A 14,615-nucleotide genomic window follows, 5' to 3' on the forward strand; every position below is an offset into this window, starting at 1 on the left:
CGTAATGCTCTTTTGTGCTCTGTGCTCTTGCTCGCATTATGCATTCTGCTTGGAAAGCCCTGCTTTTTCTCCACTGGTAATCCTTAAAGCCCCAGCTCAAACGTTACCTCCTCTGTGAAGCCTTCCCTGACTCCAAATGAGACTTAGGCATTCCTACTCCTGTAGAAGATATAATACATTAAGGTGCTAAACGTCTTGAACTTGATAAATCAACTTATTAGGTGTCACATGCTTTTCTTTCTTCCTACCTCTTTCTCGTCTCTCATTTCTAGACAGTAGTTCCCGATCTTGGGCGTGTAAAATTTTTAAAAATAGTCGGAGGAAAACACAAGGTTACCGATTACTTACTTTACCAAAGACAATTTTTAAAACTACCTACTACTATTTTACAAAAGGAAGTACATTTTAATATAAAACGATAAGGCCATAATCTCTCAATTAAAAAAACATTTAATATATTTTATGGAAAAACATCACAATGATCCTTGAGGGAAGCGTAGAAGTAGATGGAAAGGAGAGGAACAGTGAAAGAATGCAGGAGGACGGAAAGGAGAAAGGGGGTTGGGAGAAGTGGGGAGTTGCCACATGAGCCCCAAACAGTGTCTTGTCCAGCAACTCCTCAACCGCTCCTTAAAATTTAATGTCTTGCTTCAGTTATTTGGCTACCCTATTGTTGAGTATATCTTCTTTCACTCAATTTAGAGATCAAAGAACAGTGATGATCTATGATGGAGACCTATGGTCTCCAATGCACCCATTTTCAGGGGCCTGGACTAGTGAGACAGAATGGCCCATACCTTAGTGCTCACCAACAAGAGACTTGATTGTCCAAATGAAGCAGGAGTCAAGTGCTGCATTATAATGCAGGTACTCAGGTAATAGCACCAGAAAGTATTAGTAAGAATCTAACAAAATAGTCTCATTTAAACATATATTTATTTACACATACTATAATAGGACAGTGTTTTTCAAACTGGAATCCAATGACAGAGTCTGAATTTTTCTACAAGTACGTTTTACATTCAGTTTTAGGCATATTCTGGAGTATCTGGGTGACTGAATGGCAACAGCTGCCACATAATTAGGACATGTATTTGAGTCTGTTTTTAAAACCAAGTTGGCACAAAGTAATACTGCTTTGTCATGAACTAGTGAGAAAAGATATGAAGTGACCCTCCTCCTTCAAGGATTACAACTGAAAATTTTTGTTATTTGAAAGTGGAAAGTGATGGGAAAGGAGAGTCCTCACAAGATGCACATACAAGCATGCTGAAAATCAAGAGTGCACAGGCCAGTCGGTAGTATGCTTAGGTTTCTAAGGGCAGTTTTGTTTCAGCAAACATCATGTACCACATTAAATGAACACATTTAAAATTTGTGCAGAATTGGTAAATTGAATTTGTATAAGAGCTTTATGAACAGGAGAGTTCATATTTAGTTTTGTTTATATTTAGGAAATAGTAGTATAAAAATTAACATAAATGATTGGGTCTGAGAAAGTTTTTAAGAGTTCCCTTAAATATATTTTTCAGTGGAGAAGCAGTGATAGAAATAATGACAGCCACACATAGAGAATGTGTACTATATGTATAATGTTTACTTAAATATATGATCTAGGAGTTGATGACTGTTATGCATCCTTCCTTCTTGCTTCACTTCAATTTTCTTGATTAATTTCTTGGGGGTACCTAGTCTGAAAGCATTTACCCAATTCATCCTTCCCTACCATTATAATGAAATGGAATAATTCTGATATGTATATATTAGTTCCCTACATTCTTTGAGGGTCTGGGCCTGGAAGGCAACCCTGGAGTGATCTACCTTCCTCAGGTGCATAACTTAGTACCCAGCGAGATGATGGACTGTAAGAGGGCTGTGAAGAGGCTGACAGGATCGAGAATTACCAAACAATCTTTATCATTTTGGTTACTATTGGATAGAAATAGATTGAATTTGACACAATGATCTGTGATCTAATCTTTATAATTTTTTCATGTGACAGATGGATGCAACTTATAAGCGTGTATATATCTATGTCTATGCCTAGATATATTAGATGTGCTGTGCTGTGCTGTGCTTAGTTGCTCAGTCATGTCCAATTCTTTGTGACTGTAGCCCGCCAGGCTCTTCTGTCCATGGGGATTCTCCAGGCAAGAATATCAGAGTGGGTCGCCATGCCCTCCACCAGGGGATCTTCCCAACCCAAGGACTGAACCCAGGTCTCCCACATTGCAGGTGGATTCTTTACCATCTGAGGCACCAGGGAAGCACAAGAATACTGAAGTGGGCAGCCTATCCCTTCTCCAAGGTATCTTCCTGACCCAGGAATCCAACCAGGGTCTCCTGCATTGCAGGTAGATTCTTTATCAGCTGAGCTACCAGGGAAGCCCCAGATATATTAGACTATATATATATATATATACATATATATATATATATATATATATAAAATCTGCTCCCCAAGTATTACCACCACAACTTAAAAAACAAAGCTTGAGTATATTTCTTATCACAGCAAGGGAGACCATCTATTCCATTAAGATTTGGCAGTGTCTCAGAGGGAAAAAGGTAAAGATAGAATTGATTAAAATAGGGTGTTTGTTTTAAAAGTAGAGATTTCAGTGTGGAGACTTGACTAGGATTGAGTAAGACTCATGATACAACAGTCCAAGAGTGGTGGAAGCAGCAAGGCAAGAATTGAGGTAAGAAATTCAGAGAATCTTAGGGTGCAAATTTTTTCAATGCTTTCCATTGAAGAGTTGGTGGGTCTTTTGGGAAATTCTTATGAAGGGTATTCAGTGTGTGCTCAGTCACTCAGTTGTGTCCAACTTTTGCAGTGCTTTGGACTGTAGCCCACCAGGCTCCACTGCCCATGCCATTTTTCAGGCAAGAATACTGGAGTGGGTTGCCATTTCCTCCTCAAGGGGGTCTTCCCAACTCAGGGATCGAACCCATGTCTCCTGCATTGCAGATTGATTCTTTACCACTGAGCCATCAGAGAAGCCCTATTGGGTCTGTGTCTACATTAATTTTTTTGCATGTGGATGACCAGTTGTTCCAGCACCATTTGTTGAAAAGATATCTTTTCTCCTTTGTCAAAGATTATTTTTTGTTGGACTCTGTGTTGTTCCACTGATCTATTTGTCTCTTCTTGTGCCAATACCACACTGTTTTGACTACTGTAGCTTTTATAGTAGGTTTTCAAGTTGGGTAGTGTCAGTTCTCTGACTTTGTTCTTCAACATGTGTTGGCTATTCTAGGTCTTTTGACTTCCCATATAAACTTAGGATCAGCCTGTCGATATCCACAAAATAATTTGTTGGGATTATGATTGGGATTGCACTGAATCTATAGATCACTGGGAGTGCTAATGTAAATAGTATTGTGTTTTTCATTTCAAATGCCACTTGATCATTGCAAGTATATAGGAAAGTGACACTTTTGAATATTAACCTTGTTTCCTGAGGAAGTTCTTGGGATGAGCAATCAACCTGTTTGCCTAGGCAGGACAGTCCTGAAAATAAAGAGATGCTCATGAAGACAGAGGAACAGCAACGTTATACTAATATAGACATTAAGCATAGTTTTAGTTCTCAGAGTCCAGGCTGAGTGTGGGGATAGGCAGTTTGGGCTTTCAGTTTTTCCTTAAATACACTATTAATATCTAAGGTGTGACCATTCTGGATTTTCATTGTTGTTTGGGGTATCACAATCACATGTCAAGTTTCTGTCTATAGTTGTTCTGGTCCCCAAGTTTCCCACAGTGGTTGTTTTTATCTCTGTATCAGGCTTTTCTGCTCTTCCTGCTATATAGCCATTTGCTAGATTGTCATAATAATAGCTGTGATAGAGATCATAGATCTGAAACTGAAAAACAATACTAAAAAGTATCATGATCAGAGTTTATATGTTTGATTATGATCAGAATTCATGGTCCACTTCTCAGCCAGGAGCCATGAGTGCCTATATTAAACCAAGGGAATATATCCCATCCCTGATCTGAAGAGCCTGCCAAACCAGCTATGGGGTTGTTCTCCAAATTACCCAAATTTAGATTTCTTGGTTTACTTCCTGAATTTTTAGTAGTATCAAAGATCTCAGAGGACTTCCCTCATGGTCCATTGGTTACCAATCCACCTGCCAATGCAGGGGACACAGGTTCAATCCCTGGTCCAGGAAGATTCCTCATGCCACAGTGCAACTAAGCCCATGTGCCCTGAACTCTAGAGCCTGCAAGCCACAACTAGAGAAAGCCTACATGCAGCAATCAAGACCCAATGCAGCCAAAAATAAATAAATAAATAAATAAATCTTGGAGAGGACTGTAGGGATGTAGGCACAACATCCTACTGTTAAATTAGCTCATGTTCTCCCTCAAGAAGCCAATCCTATATCTAAGGCAGTTCAATTCTGAACCATGACCCATTCAACTGCATGAACTTCTGGGGCAAAAAGTTCTATCATTTTAAGTGGTTGTATTAGTTTCATAAGGCTGCTATGACAAATTGCCACAAACTTGGTGGCTTTATTCTTGCACAGTTCTGAAGCCTAGAAATCTGAAATGTGGCAGGACCACACTCACTCCAGAGACCCTAAAGGAGAAGTGGTCCCTTGTTTCTTTCAGCTTCTTGTAGCTGCCCTTGCATTCCATGGACTTGTAGACTCATTTCTTCAACATCTGCCTTCATCACACTGCCTCCTTTGTGTGTCTCTCAAATCTTCCTCTGCATCACTTTTAAAAAAAAAATTTATTTATTTGGCTGTGCTGGGTCTTAGTTTCAGTATGCAGGATATTTAGTTGTGGCACGTGGGATCTAGTTCCCTGACTAGAGATCTAACCCAGGCTCCCTGCATTGGGAGCTCGGAATCTTAGCTGCTGGACAACCAGGGAAGTCCTTGTCTCACTTTTTTAAGAACACTTTTCTTCGGACTTAGGGCCTACCCAGATAATCCAGGATAAGTTCTCCTCTCAAAATCTTTATGAATATGTTTGGCTTAATATATACTGCAATATTCACAGATTTCAGAGATTAGAAGGTAGAAATATCTTTCAGGGTCTACCATTCAGCCCACTGCAGTGGCATTGTCTAAATCGCTTGATATTCTCTGAACCACAGCATGTAGGGTTTGCTCTACTTTCTGTGCCTTTTATAAAGCATGAAATTAAGAGGCCTGAGAAAAAGAAAAAGAAATCCAGAATTCCCAAAAAGTAGTTAGGGTTTCAGTCCTCTAATTGGAGACCTCTCCTTTTTTTCTTTTTTGAATTATCTGTTTATCCTTTTTCCTAGAAGACAAACTAATAGGGCAGAATGTCTATCAGAGCCAATTCTGATAATGCCAAAGTTTTAGACAAAATATCTATAACGATTCAGTCTACCTTCATCAGAAACAGTAAATGTTACATCCAATTTACAAAAAGATAGAACCAATTTTTATAGCGGAAAAAACTGAAAGATAAATAATAATAGAGATATGACGTACATTCTATACCATGAATATACTAAACATACAGGAAGAACATACATTTACAGAATATCAAGAATAGTAACTGGTTCCTGATCTTAGAGGAAATGCTTTCAGGTTTTCACTGTTGAGAATGATATTACTTGAGTCAGTTGGAGTAAGGTTGATGAACCTAGATTCTGTTACACAGAGTGAAGAAGTCAGAAAGAGAAAAACAAATACCATATATTAACGCATGCATATGTAATCCAGAAAAATAGTACTGTTGAAACAATTTACAGAGAAGAAATGGAGACACAGATGTAGATAACAGACTTGTGGGCACAGCGGGGGAAAGGGAGGTTAGGGCAAATTGAGAAAGTAGCACTAACATATATACACTATCACGTGTAAAATACACAAGTAGTGGGAAGCTGCTGCATAACACAAGGAGCCCGGCCTGGTGCTCTGTGACAACCTAGAAGAGTAGAATTGGGGGGAGGGCGCTCAAGTGGGAAGGGATATATATCATATATATATATATATGATATATATATATATATATCATATATATATATATATATGACTGATTCACATTGTTGTATGGCAGAGACCAACACAACATTGTACAGAAATTATCCTCCAATAAATAAAAGAATACCAACTAAAGAAATTCAGTAAATCTGGAGCAGGTACAACAAAACCTATATTTTAATGGAACTCCATAGGTTAAGTCTGATACACATCTTCACTTAAAAGCCACAGGCCTAGATTCAAATTAATAAGAAGTAAGTTTGTGGCCAAGAAAAGGTTTACATTAATAACTAAAATTATAAACGATAATGCTAAACTGCTTTTGCCTAATATTCTCAGGCAAAGTACCACGAGAACTCTGATAAATAGAAATATCATGGAGACCAAGAGCCTTGAGAAATCTCTAGATACTTTCCATTTAGGATACAATTTCTGACATTTTTATGTTAGTAATATTTTGCCCATACAAATGTAACTTAGGGGAAAGTGAGCATCTCTTCTAATTAGACAACTCTCCCTATGCATGTCATCAACAGTAACACTGCTGCTGCTGCTGCTGCTGCTGCTAAGTCGCTTCAGTCGTGTCCGACTCTGTGCGACCCCATAGACGGCAGCCCACCAGGCTCCCCCGTCCCTGGGATTCTCCTGGCAAGAACACTGGAGTGGGTTGCCATTTCCTTCTCCAATACATGAAAGTGAAAAGTGAAAGTGAAGTCACTCAGTCGTGTCCAACTTTTAGCGACCCCATGGACTGCAGCCTACCAGGCTCCTCCATCCATGGGATTTTCCAGGCGAGAGTACTGGAGTGGGGTGCCATTGCCTTCTCCGAACAGTAACACTAAATAAACACAATAGTTTCTAGCAACTTTTTCTAAGGTAAAAGAAAGAACAAATCTTTGACTGATCGAGGGCCCTTTGGAAAATATCAAATATACCTTTAGGTACAAACTATATCCTGAAAGTTATTTTATTTCATTTTACATTTAGGATTCAACCTTAGGAAGAAAACAAAATGAAGAGTCAAGAAATTTGAATACTTAAAATAGGATAGTTGGTGAAAAGAAACAGTATTTGGCTATTCATATGAAGGGAACAATACAGCATTTAAAAATAAACACAGAAGGTAACATGACTCTCAAGAACCTTAGCTCCTTCATAAGTGAGGAAGCTTTGTTTTCTTAAATAATCAAGGACATGATTAAAGTCAACACAAAGCACAGAAATTATTCTGGTAAAACATGAAATCTTTTTTATTTGGAAGATTACATAAAATAACCCTTCACATTGTAGGTGAAGAAAATAAACAATAAATAGTGTCATGTACTACGCTAGGCCCTTGAAATACAAAATAAATATGACATACTCTAAACCGTCCAACAGAGAAGGCGATGGCACCCCACTCCAGTACTCTTGCCTGGAAAATCCTATGGATGGAGGAGCCTGGTAGGCTGCAGTCCATGGGGTTGCAAAGAGTCGGACACGACTGAGCGACTTCACTTTCGCTTTTCACTTTCATACATTGGAGAAGGAAATGGCAACCCACTCCAGTGTTCTTGCCTGGAGAATCCGAGGGACGGGGGAGCCTGGTGGGCTGCCATCTATGGGGTCGCACAGAGTCAGACTGAAGCAACTTAGCAGCAGTAGCAGCAGCAAACCGTCCAAGATTTTATAGCCTAGGTAAGGAAACAAGTATGATTTTTTTTTAAGTGAAAGAATGTGACAGAGATTGGTAGTTGTTTATCCCTTTCTCCCCATTATTTCTAAGTGATAAAACCTGATTTTCTTGGGTGGGGGTGTGGCTATGTACCCAAATAGGAAAAAATGTAATTTCTCACCCTTTCTTTCAAATAGGGGTGCTCATGTGACTAAACATAGGTCAGTGGTATGTAGGTGGAAGTTTTTGGGTGGGGCCTCCTAGAAAGGTTTAAAATTTTGTCCGTGTGTATGTGTATGTGCACATACATGCACTGGGGTAGGGGAGGAGGAGTGAGGGTGTTTATGAAGTTGTTAAGCTGGGAGGCCATATTGCATTACCTTTTAACTCATTCTTGCCTAGGACATGGGTGTGATGGCTGGAGCTACAGCAACTATATTGTTACATTGAGGAAACTGAGCTAGGAAGGCAGAGCTTGAGGCTGAAAAATAAAGCATAAAGATGAAAGGAGAAGCTGTAACAATATTGAACTGCCTACTTTTGGATTTTTTATATAATAGAAAAATAATGGGTTTCTTAATGACATGAAAAAACAGTTGTTAACTTATACAACATATAATTATAATACAGTGAGATGCAAGGTCTAAAAGAGGTGTGTATAAAGACCTATGAGTGCACATTTAAGAAAAGGATGAATTCTGCCTAGGAAAAAGGAGACTGGGAAGGTCTTCACAGAGGCAGTGACATTTGGCTTCGGATTTTAGAATATGTGTATCTGTCAACTAGGCCGGAAAAGATGGGCATTGTGTATCAAGAGTGACACTGAAATTCCATATCATTTCTATGGTAAAACTGGTAAATGATGAAAGACAGATGAAGGACTTAGAAAATGTTTTTATTAGAAATGGATAATGTGATAATTAATCATTTACAATCTTAGAAACCTTTAAGGGTTTAGGCAGAAAATTTTTGAGAAATACCAACAGAGGGTACTATTATAATAAAATTTACATATCTACCCTCATACAATTTTCTTATTATTTCTGAAAATAAGTTGTATTATTCTCCTGTATAATTCTATCCATTCCAATGCTTTAGTACTTCAAAAATTTTAATGAGTAACTCACCATTCTTTAATTGTTCTTACCAAGACTTCACTTAACAATGATTACAGATAAGTTAGGAAAGTCATTTCTTCTCTTCAGTATACCTGCGTTAAGCAAGTTAATAGAGCATTCTTTCCTATGCTATACTGAAAATCTTGTACAGAACTAAAATAGTGAACAAGCTCTATAAATACTGAGATTTATTTGACCAATGTAGAAAGGACTTTTCAGAAACAACCAATAGTTTTCAGATCAGTATAAATTTTTAAATAATGATATTCTCCTCTTATGAAATAGGAAATGTTTGTTTCAGTTACCAAATCAAAAACCACCACTTAAAAGACCTTCCATAATCTGATTTTTTTCAACGGAGGATAAAATAAATATATTTAGCAAAGTAACAAGTAAAAAGGAATTGAAAGGGATCGAGCCCAGGTCTCCTGCATTGCAGGTGGATTCTTTACCAGCTGAGCCACAGGGAAGCCCAAAATAATAAATAACAACATAAAATATACAAATAAATACATGTAAATAATAAATGAAAGGGAATTAATGATCAGAGGTCACACTAAAAGCAAGATATTAAAATACACAGAGAAATAAGTTTTCAGATATGTTTGGGTCTTAATTTAGATGGAAGTTAATTAAGGGTATAATCCCAGTGAAAAAAATCACCTTGGCTCTTTTAAGCCACAAGAGTGGATTTAGCCAGCTGTTTTGGTATGGTGGTTTTACAAAGGCTCTATAATAGGATTTATGTGTTGGGGGAAGAAACTGAATGTGATGCCAGAAGTTTAGTATTTTGTATGTCTGCAAACGTAAATTCAAAAATCTGATCATTTTTAACCTGAACACTTTTTCAACCTGAACCTTATTCAACCAATACCTACACACTTCTACAATATTATGATCAAGGTTTATAATAATGATCCCAATATATCTTCTGAATTATACCAGAATTATTTTAGGATATATTTTTATTATTTGCAAATTGGTAGTCTTGTCTGTTTTTCTTAACATTTCTAGATTAATCAGAGTATCCTTATCAGATACACAACCTTGGGCTTGTTCTTGGCCATCTTCAGTAACAGCTTACAGTCAACAGAAATGAAATAGCCAACAACTGATCAATCTACAATTCATGCTATTAGAGCAGGACTATCTATCACAAAATAATTATAATCTAACCAAAATTTCAACAAGTCTCAAATAGCTTTTTCTAACAATTATAAGTTTCCCCCCCATAGTCTGTAGTGAAAAAGAACTACAATGAAGCATGAATGAATTTACTATCTAATTTGAGAGAATGTGGTCTGTTGATATCAGCAAGACAAGAGAAGCTAGGAATAGGCTGGGCCTCATTTTCTTTTTTTAGGTTGCAGGGGTGTGTGGGGAGTATAAGTCTTGTAACAGTACTGAAGCTTTTATTCTACAGAGTGAAATTACCCAGAAAAGGAAGCAGCTGTAGTTAGCTGCTAACACCCACAGCTGCTGGGGGAACTGGTCCATCTGCCTTGTAAAGGGAGCCTGAACTGGTCACCAGCAGTGTGTGTACCCTACAGTATAGAAACATTGTCATATGTGTATTAGAACCCCAGATGAGCCCTTAAAAACACATAACTGAAAAATACCACAAAAAGCACAGAAGAACTTGAACACAAACTACATATGACAGTTTCGAAAATTATGTTATGAGAACATCTGGGATGAGATACTGGAAACACATCTCCCTTTCTAAAATTGGGTTTAGGAATAAGGCATATCCTCTCCCCTTACCTACTCTTTTTTCAAAGCAATAAGCAGCTGGTGGTGGCTTCTGTGATCAGGGCAAGTTGCCCAGAAGTCAAAGAACCAAATTGCTAAGAATTTGAGGCAGATGAAATCTCTAGAATGGGAATATGGGGTTTAGGATGAAAGGAGCTCTAAGTGTAGGGTCTCTTGTTTATGTCTGAGATCTGCACCCAACCTCTCTGCTTTATTTCTACTGGCCCTAGAGACACCCCTGTCTGCTTGTTTTCCTTCTGTCGATACTTATGCTTTGTGCCAGGGAAGATTTCCTGACTTCTGGAACTGGATTTCTCTCAGCTTTACCCCTATGCTGACACTTTCTAATAGCCTGACACTAGAAATAATGGGGGAAATTAAGATAAAAGCTTTCTCATCCTCTCTCTCTCTCCTTTATCTTTTTAAACTTAGCCACTGGAAAATTCCATGGACAGAGGAACCTGAAGGGCTACAGTCCATGGGGTCACATGAATGACTAACACACACACAAACTTTAAAAAAACAATTTATAGGAGCATGCGCTGTGTGCTCAGTTGCTTAGTTGTGTCCAGCTTGTTTCAACCACAAGAACTCTAGCCCACCAGGCTCCTCTGTCCATGGGATTTCCCAGGCAAGAATACTGGCATAGCTGACCCACAATGTTGTGTCAGTGTGATGGCCTATATGGGAGAAGAATATAAACTTAGCCATTTTGAGTAGAAGACCAAGCCCAGGGACTTACCTGGCAGTCCAGTGGTTAAGACGTTATCTTCCAATGCAGAGGGTGCGAGTTCGATTCCCAGTGGGGAGCTGAGATCCCACGTGCCTCATGACCAAAAAAACCAAAACATAAAACTGAAGCAGGGACTTCCCTGGTGGTCCAGCTGCTAAGACTCCATGCTCCCAATGCAGGGGGCCTGGGTTCAATCCCTGGTCAGGGAACTAGATCCTATATGCCATAGCTAAAAAAAATCCTGTATGCCCAAGATTAAAGATTCTATGTGCTGAAACTAAGACCCAATACAGCCAAATAAATACATATTTCAAAAAAACCTGAAGCAATGCTGTAACAGAGTCAATAAAAACTTTTTTTAAATGGTCCATATTAAACACACATGCACACACACAAGACTAGCCATCTGTGCTATTGTTGGGGATTGTGAAGAAAAAAAAAAGACAAGTTGATTTTTTGGCAATTCAAGTCCAAAGGTGTTCCTGGGTGTGCAAGGGTAATGAGTTCTGAAATGCCAAAAGGGAGTAAAGAAGGTCAGGGAGCTACAAAATGGGTACAGGGGTAGGGACAAAGCAGTACTTGGTTTACCTTCAGCAAACTTGGGGACTTACATTCTTTTTCCTTACCAGTCCCTTTACCATCAGCAGCCTTTCCCTGGAAAAAAAACAACACTGTGAACTGCCTGAGCATCAGTTGGGAAGTGGGAGTAGGTACGTGTGGAGTGAGAATAACAAGACCCTGGTACTGTAGGATCTGAGGGAAAAGAGGGGATTCCTTTTTTGTTTTCAACTAGGAAAGAGGAGATTTCGCTGTGCTCTTGGGCTGAGGTAGAAATACCTGATTCTACCTGCTGCTAATGTGGAAATTACTACCACTTTGGCTGGAATCAGAATAGTATATTAAAGAGTCTCTTGGTGCCATCCTAAAACAAGCAAAATCTTTAATAATATCCAAGCTTTAGAGAATGATGAGGTGAGATGGGGATCCTGGACCTTTTATCTCCAGTGGTCTTAGGCAGTATGGGCAGTAATAGGGCCTGTGTGGCGCAGTGGGGCACAATAATTGAGTTCATTATGACTTGCTATTTTAGTCATCTTTGCAGCCAGCCTTCAGGGGAGAGACCCTTGCTTTACTGTCTGCTGTCCTTCTGCCTTTGAAGAAAACTTAGCCTTCCTGACCTGCACGGATATCGAGGGAACTCTTATGGAAAAGAAGAGCACTCACAAAGAATTTATGGCAGTTTTCTCAGTGATATTTGAGAAGGGTCAAGTCGTATCTAAAATGCCTTCCCTGGTAGCTCAGATGGTAAAGAATCTGCCTGCAATGCAGGAGACCTGGGTTCGATCCCTGGGTAGGAAAGATCCCCTGGAGTAGGGGATGGCGACCCACTCCAGTATTCTTGCCTGGAGAATTCCATGGACAGAGGAGCCTTGTCGGCCATGGTCCACAGAATCAGAAAGAGTCGGACACGACTGAGCAACTAACGCACACAAGACAAATCAGAGTTTTAAGTCTTGGCTCTATTTGTTAGGAGCTCTGGGTTATCTGCAATCTCACAGTTCTGAATTTTCTTAGTTGCTTAGAAAAACAAAGGAGGGGAGAGAAGGATAATACAACTACTACCAAAGACCATGAGGATTAAACAACAGAAATGGATGTAAAGCACTTAACATAGTACCTAGTTCACAGATAATCAAATGTTAACCATGATTATCATTTACACTTTATCAGCTAGAAGGTCTTAACTGAGAAGACATATCCATCAACGTCAGTAATTGTAATTTCTGTTCCAATATACCACTTCTTTGCTAGGCAATGTTCTAGGTGCTCCCTGCATGTGACTTTTAAAATTCTCACAACTCTAGAGGTAGGTCTTACTATTATACCCATTTTACAGATGAGGAAGTCAAGGAACAGCGTGCTTAAATCCTTTAACCAAGATTCCATGGTTGGATAAATGGTAGAGTGGAGATTCAAACCCAAAAAGCCCGGTTTACAAAATCGGTACCCTTAACCATTGAGGCATGCAGTTAAATAGACAAGAACTAAAAGGAGATGGGAAATGGAGGGTAGAAAAGGCACAAGATCAAGGTGAACAGTCAAAAACAGCAAATTTAGAGGGTCAGTTGGTTTAGAGACTTAAAGGCATCATTGTGAACTGTTCATGTTGTCAACTCAACAAGTATATTAAGGTCTTATTTATAAATGAGTAGGTAAGCTTACAAGCCAATTTACAAGCAAGTTGCAAAAACGAGATAACTATAATTGAGGGACCTGCTTGCGTGCTAAATCGGGTCGGACTCCGTGCAACCCTATAGACTAGAGCATGCCAGATTATGGGAGTGGGTTGCCATTTCTGGGGATCGAACCTGCGCTTCTTATGTTCCTGCATTAGCAGGCAGGTTCTCTACCACTAGTGCCACCTGGGAAGCCTATAACTGGAGGTCCCACCCTTCACTTCATTTACCACGTAAGTGTCGGGGATCTCCCCATGGTGCAATCTGCGTGCCAGGGGTCGTCGATAGTCCAACAAACATGGACGTGAAAGGGTCAATGCCGGGGTTTGGAGGTGGAACAAGCGGAAGCGAAGAGGATTGTGGGAGCTCCTTTGTACGTCGCCCCAGGGCATCCGGGAACTATGCAGTGCTTTTTTCTATTATGACCGATCCTAAGTAAGGACCACCGGCTATCTGAGTCTGGCCACTGCTGGTGCAGCTTCTCTCCGAGGCTGGAAAGCAGGGACCGTCGGCCGGCACCAGCAGAGCAGAGGAGGCGGAAGTTTGTAACACATGTTTTGAGCTGAAGGTGTAGGCACGTTCTGGCCTCCTGTCGCGCTGGAACAGGGGAACCGAAGTGAAAGGGGGTGAGGAGTCGGGGGAACTGACAGCCTGACGGACCCGGCGGCGAGAAGTGATGACAAGGGTGTCGGAAGAGGGTATGTAATTATATTGTGTAGGTGATGAGTGTGTGAATCGTCTTTGTAGTGTTTGGGGATAGGGGAGGTGGTGAACAGATGAATGGAAGGTAAAATCAGCAGAGTGAAAAAACATTTTGTTGGCGGGGCACCAGCACATGCGAATTGTACCTATATGGGATGATTTTATTGGAGTGATTTTATTGAGCCCCTGGTTTCAGATTCTACTTTGGACGAGTTGACTCCCTTTTGACAAATTACCAAGCACTTGCGCTGTTTTGGGTACTGCACTGGAAGCTCTGTATGAGGAAAGGAATTAACCTTTTTCCTCTACAATTACAGCCTGTCAGTAGTATGCATTTTGAGACAGGCAGTTACAATACAAGGAGATAAAGTGTTTTGAAAACCTGTCGGGGGCCACAAACGCTCCTGAGGGTGCCATCTGGTATGATCTTTGATGTGATGATT

General features: G+C 39.7%; 1 long non-coding RNA gene across 1 annotated transcript; it reads right to left on the minus strand.

Moving 5' to 3' along the window:
* Nucleotides 1-7,300: 7,300 nt before the first annotated feature.
* LOC128070484 (uncharacterized) lies at nt 7,301-13,785 on the minus strand. Its single transcript, XR_008201613.1, has 5 exons — nt 13,701-13,785; nt 11,845-11,887; nt 11,243-11,326; nt 8,011-8,111; nt 7,301-7,649 (listed from the first exon to the last, which is right to left on the minus strand). It is a non-coding gene; the product is annotated as an uncharacterized LOC128070484 (long non-coding RNA).
* Nucleotides 13,786-14,615: the final 830 nt, after the last annotated feature.

This window comes from Budorcas taxicolor, chromosome X (genome assembly GCF_023091745.1).
Source record: "Budorcas taxicolor isolate Tak-1 chromosome X, Takin1.1, whole genome shotgun sequence".
NCBI lineage: Eukaryota > Metazoa > Chordata > Mammalia > Artiodactyla > Bovidae > Budorcas > Budorcas taxicolor.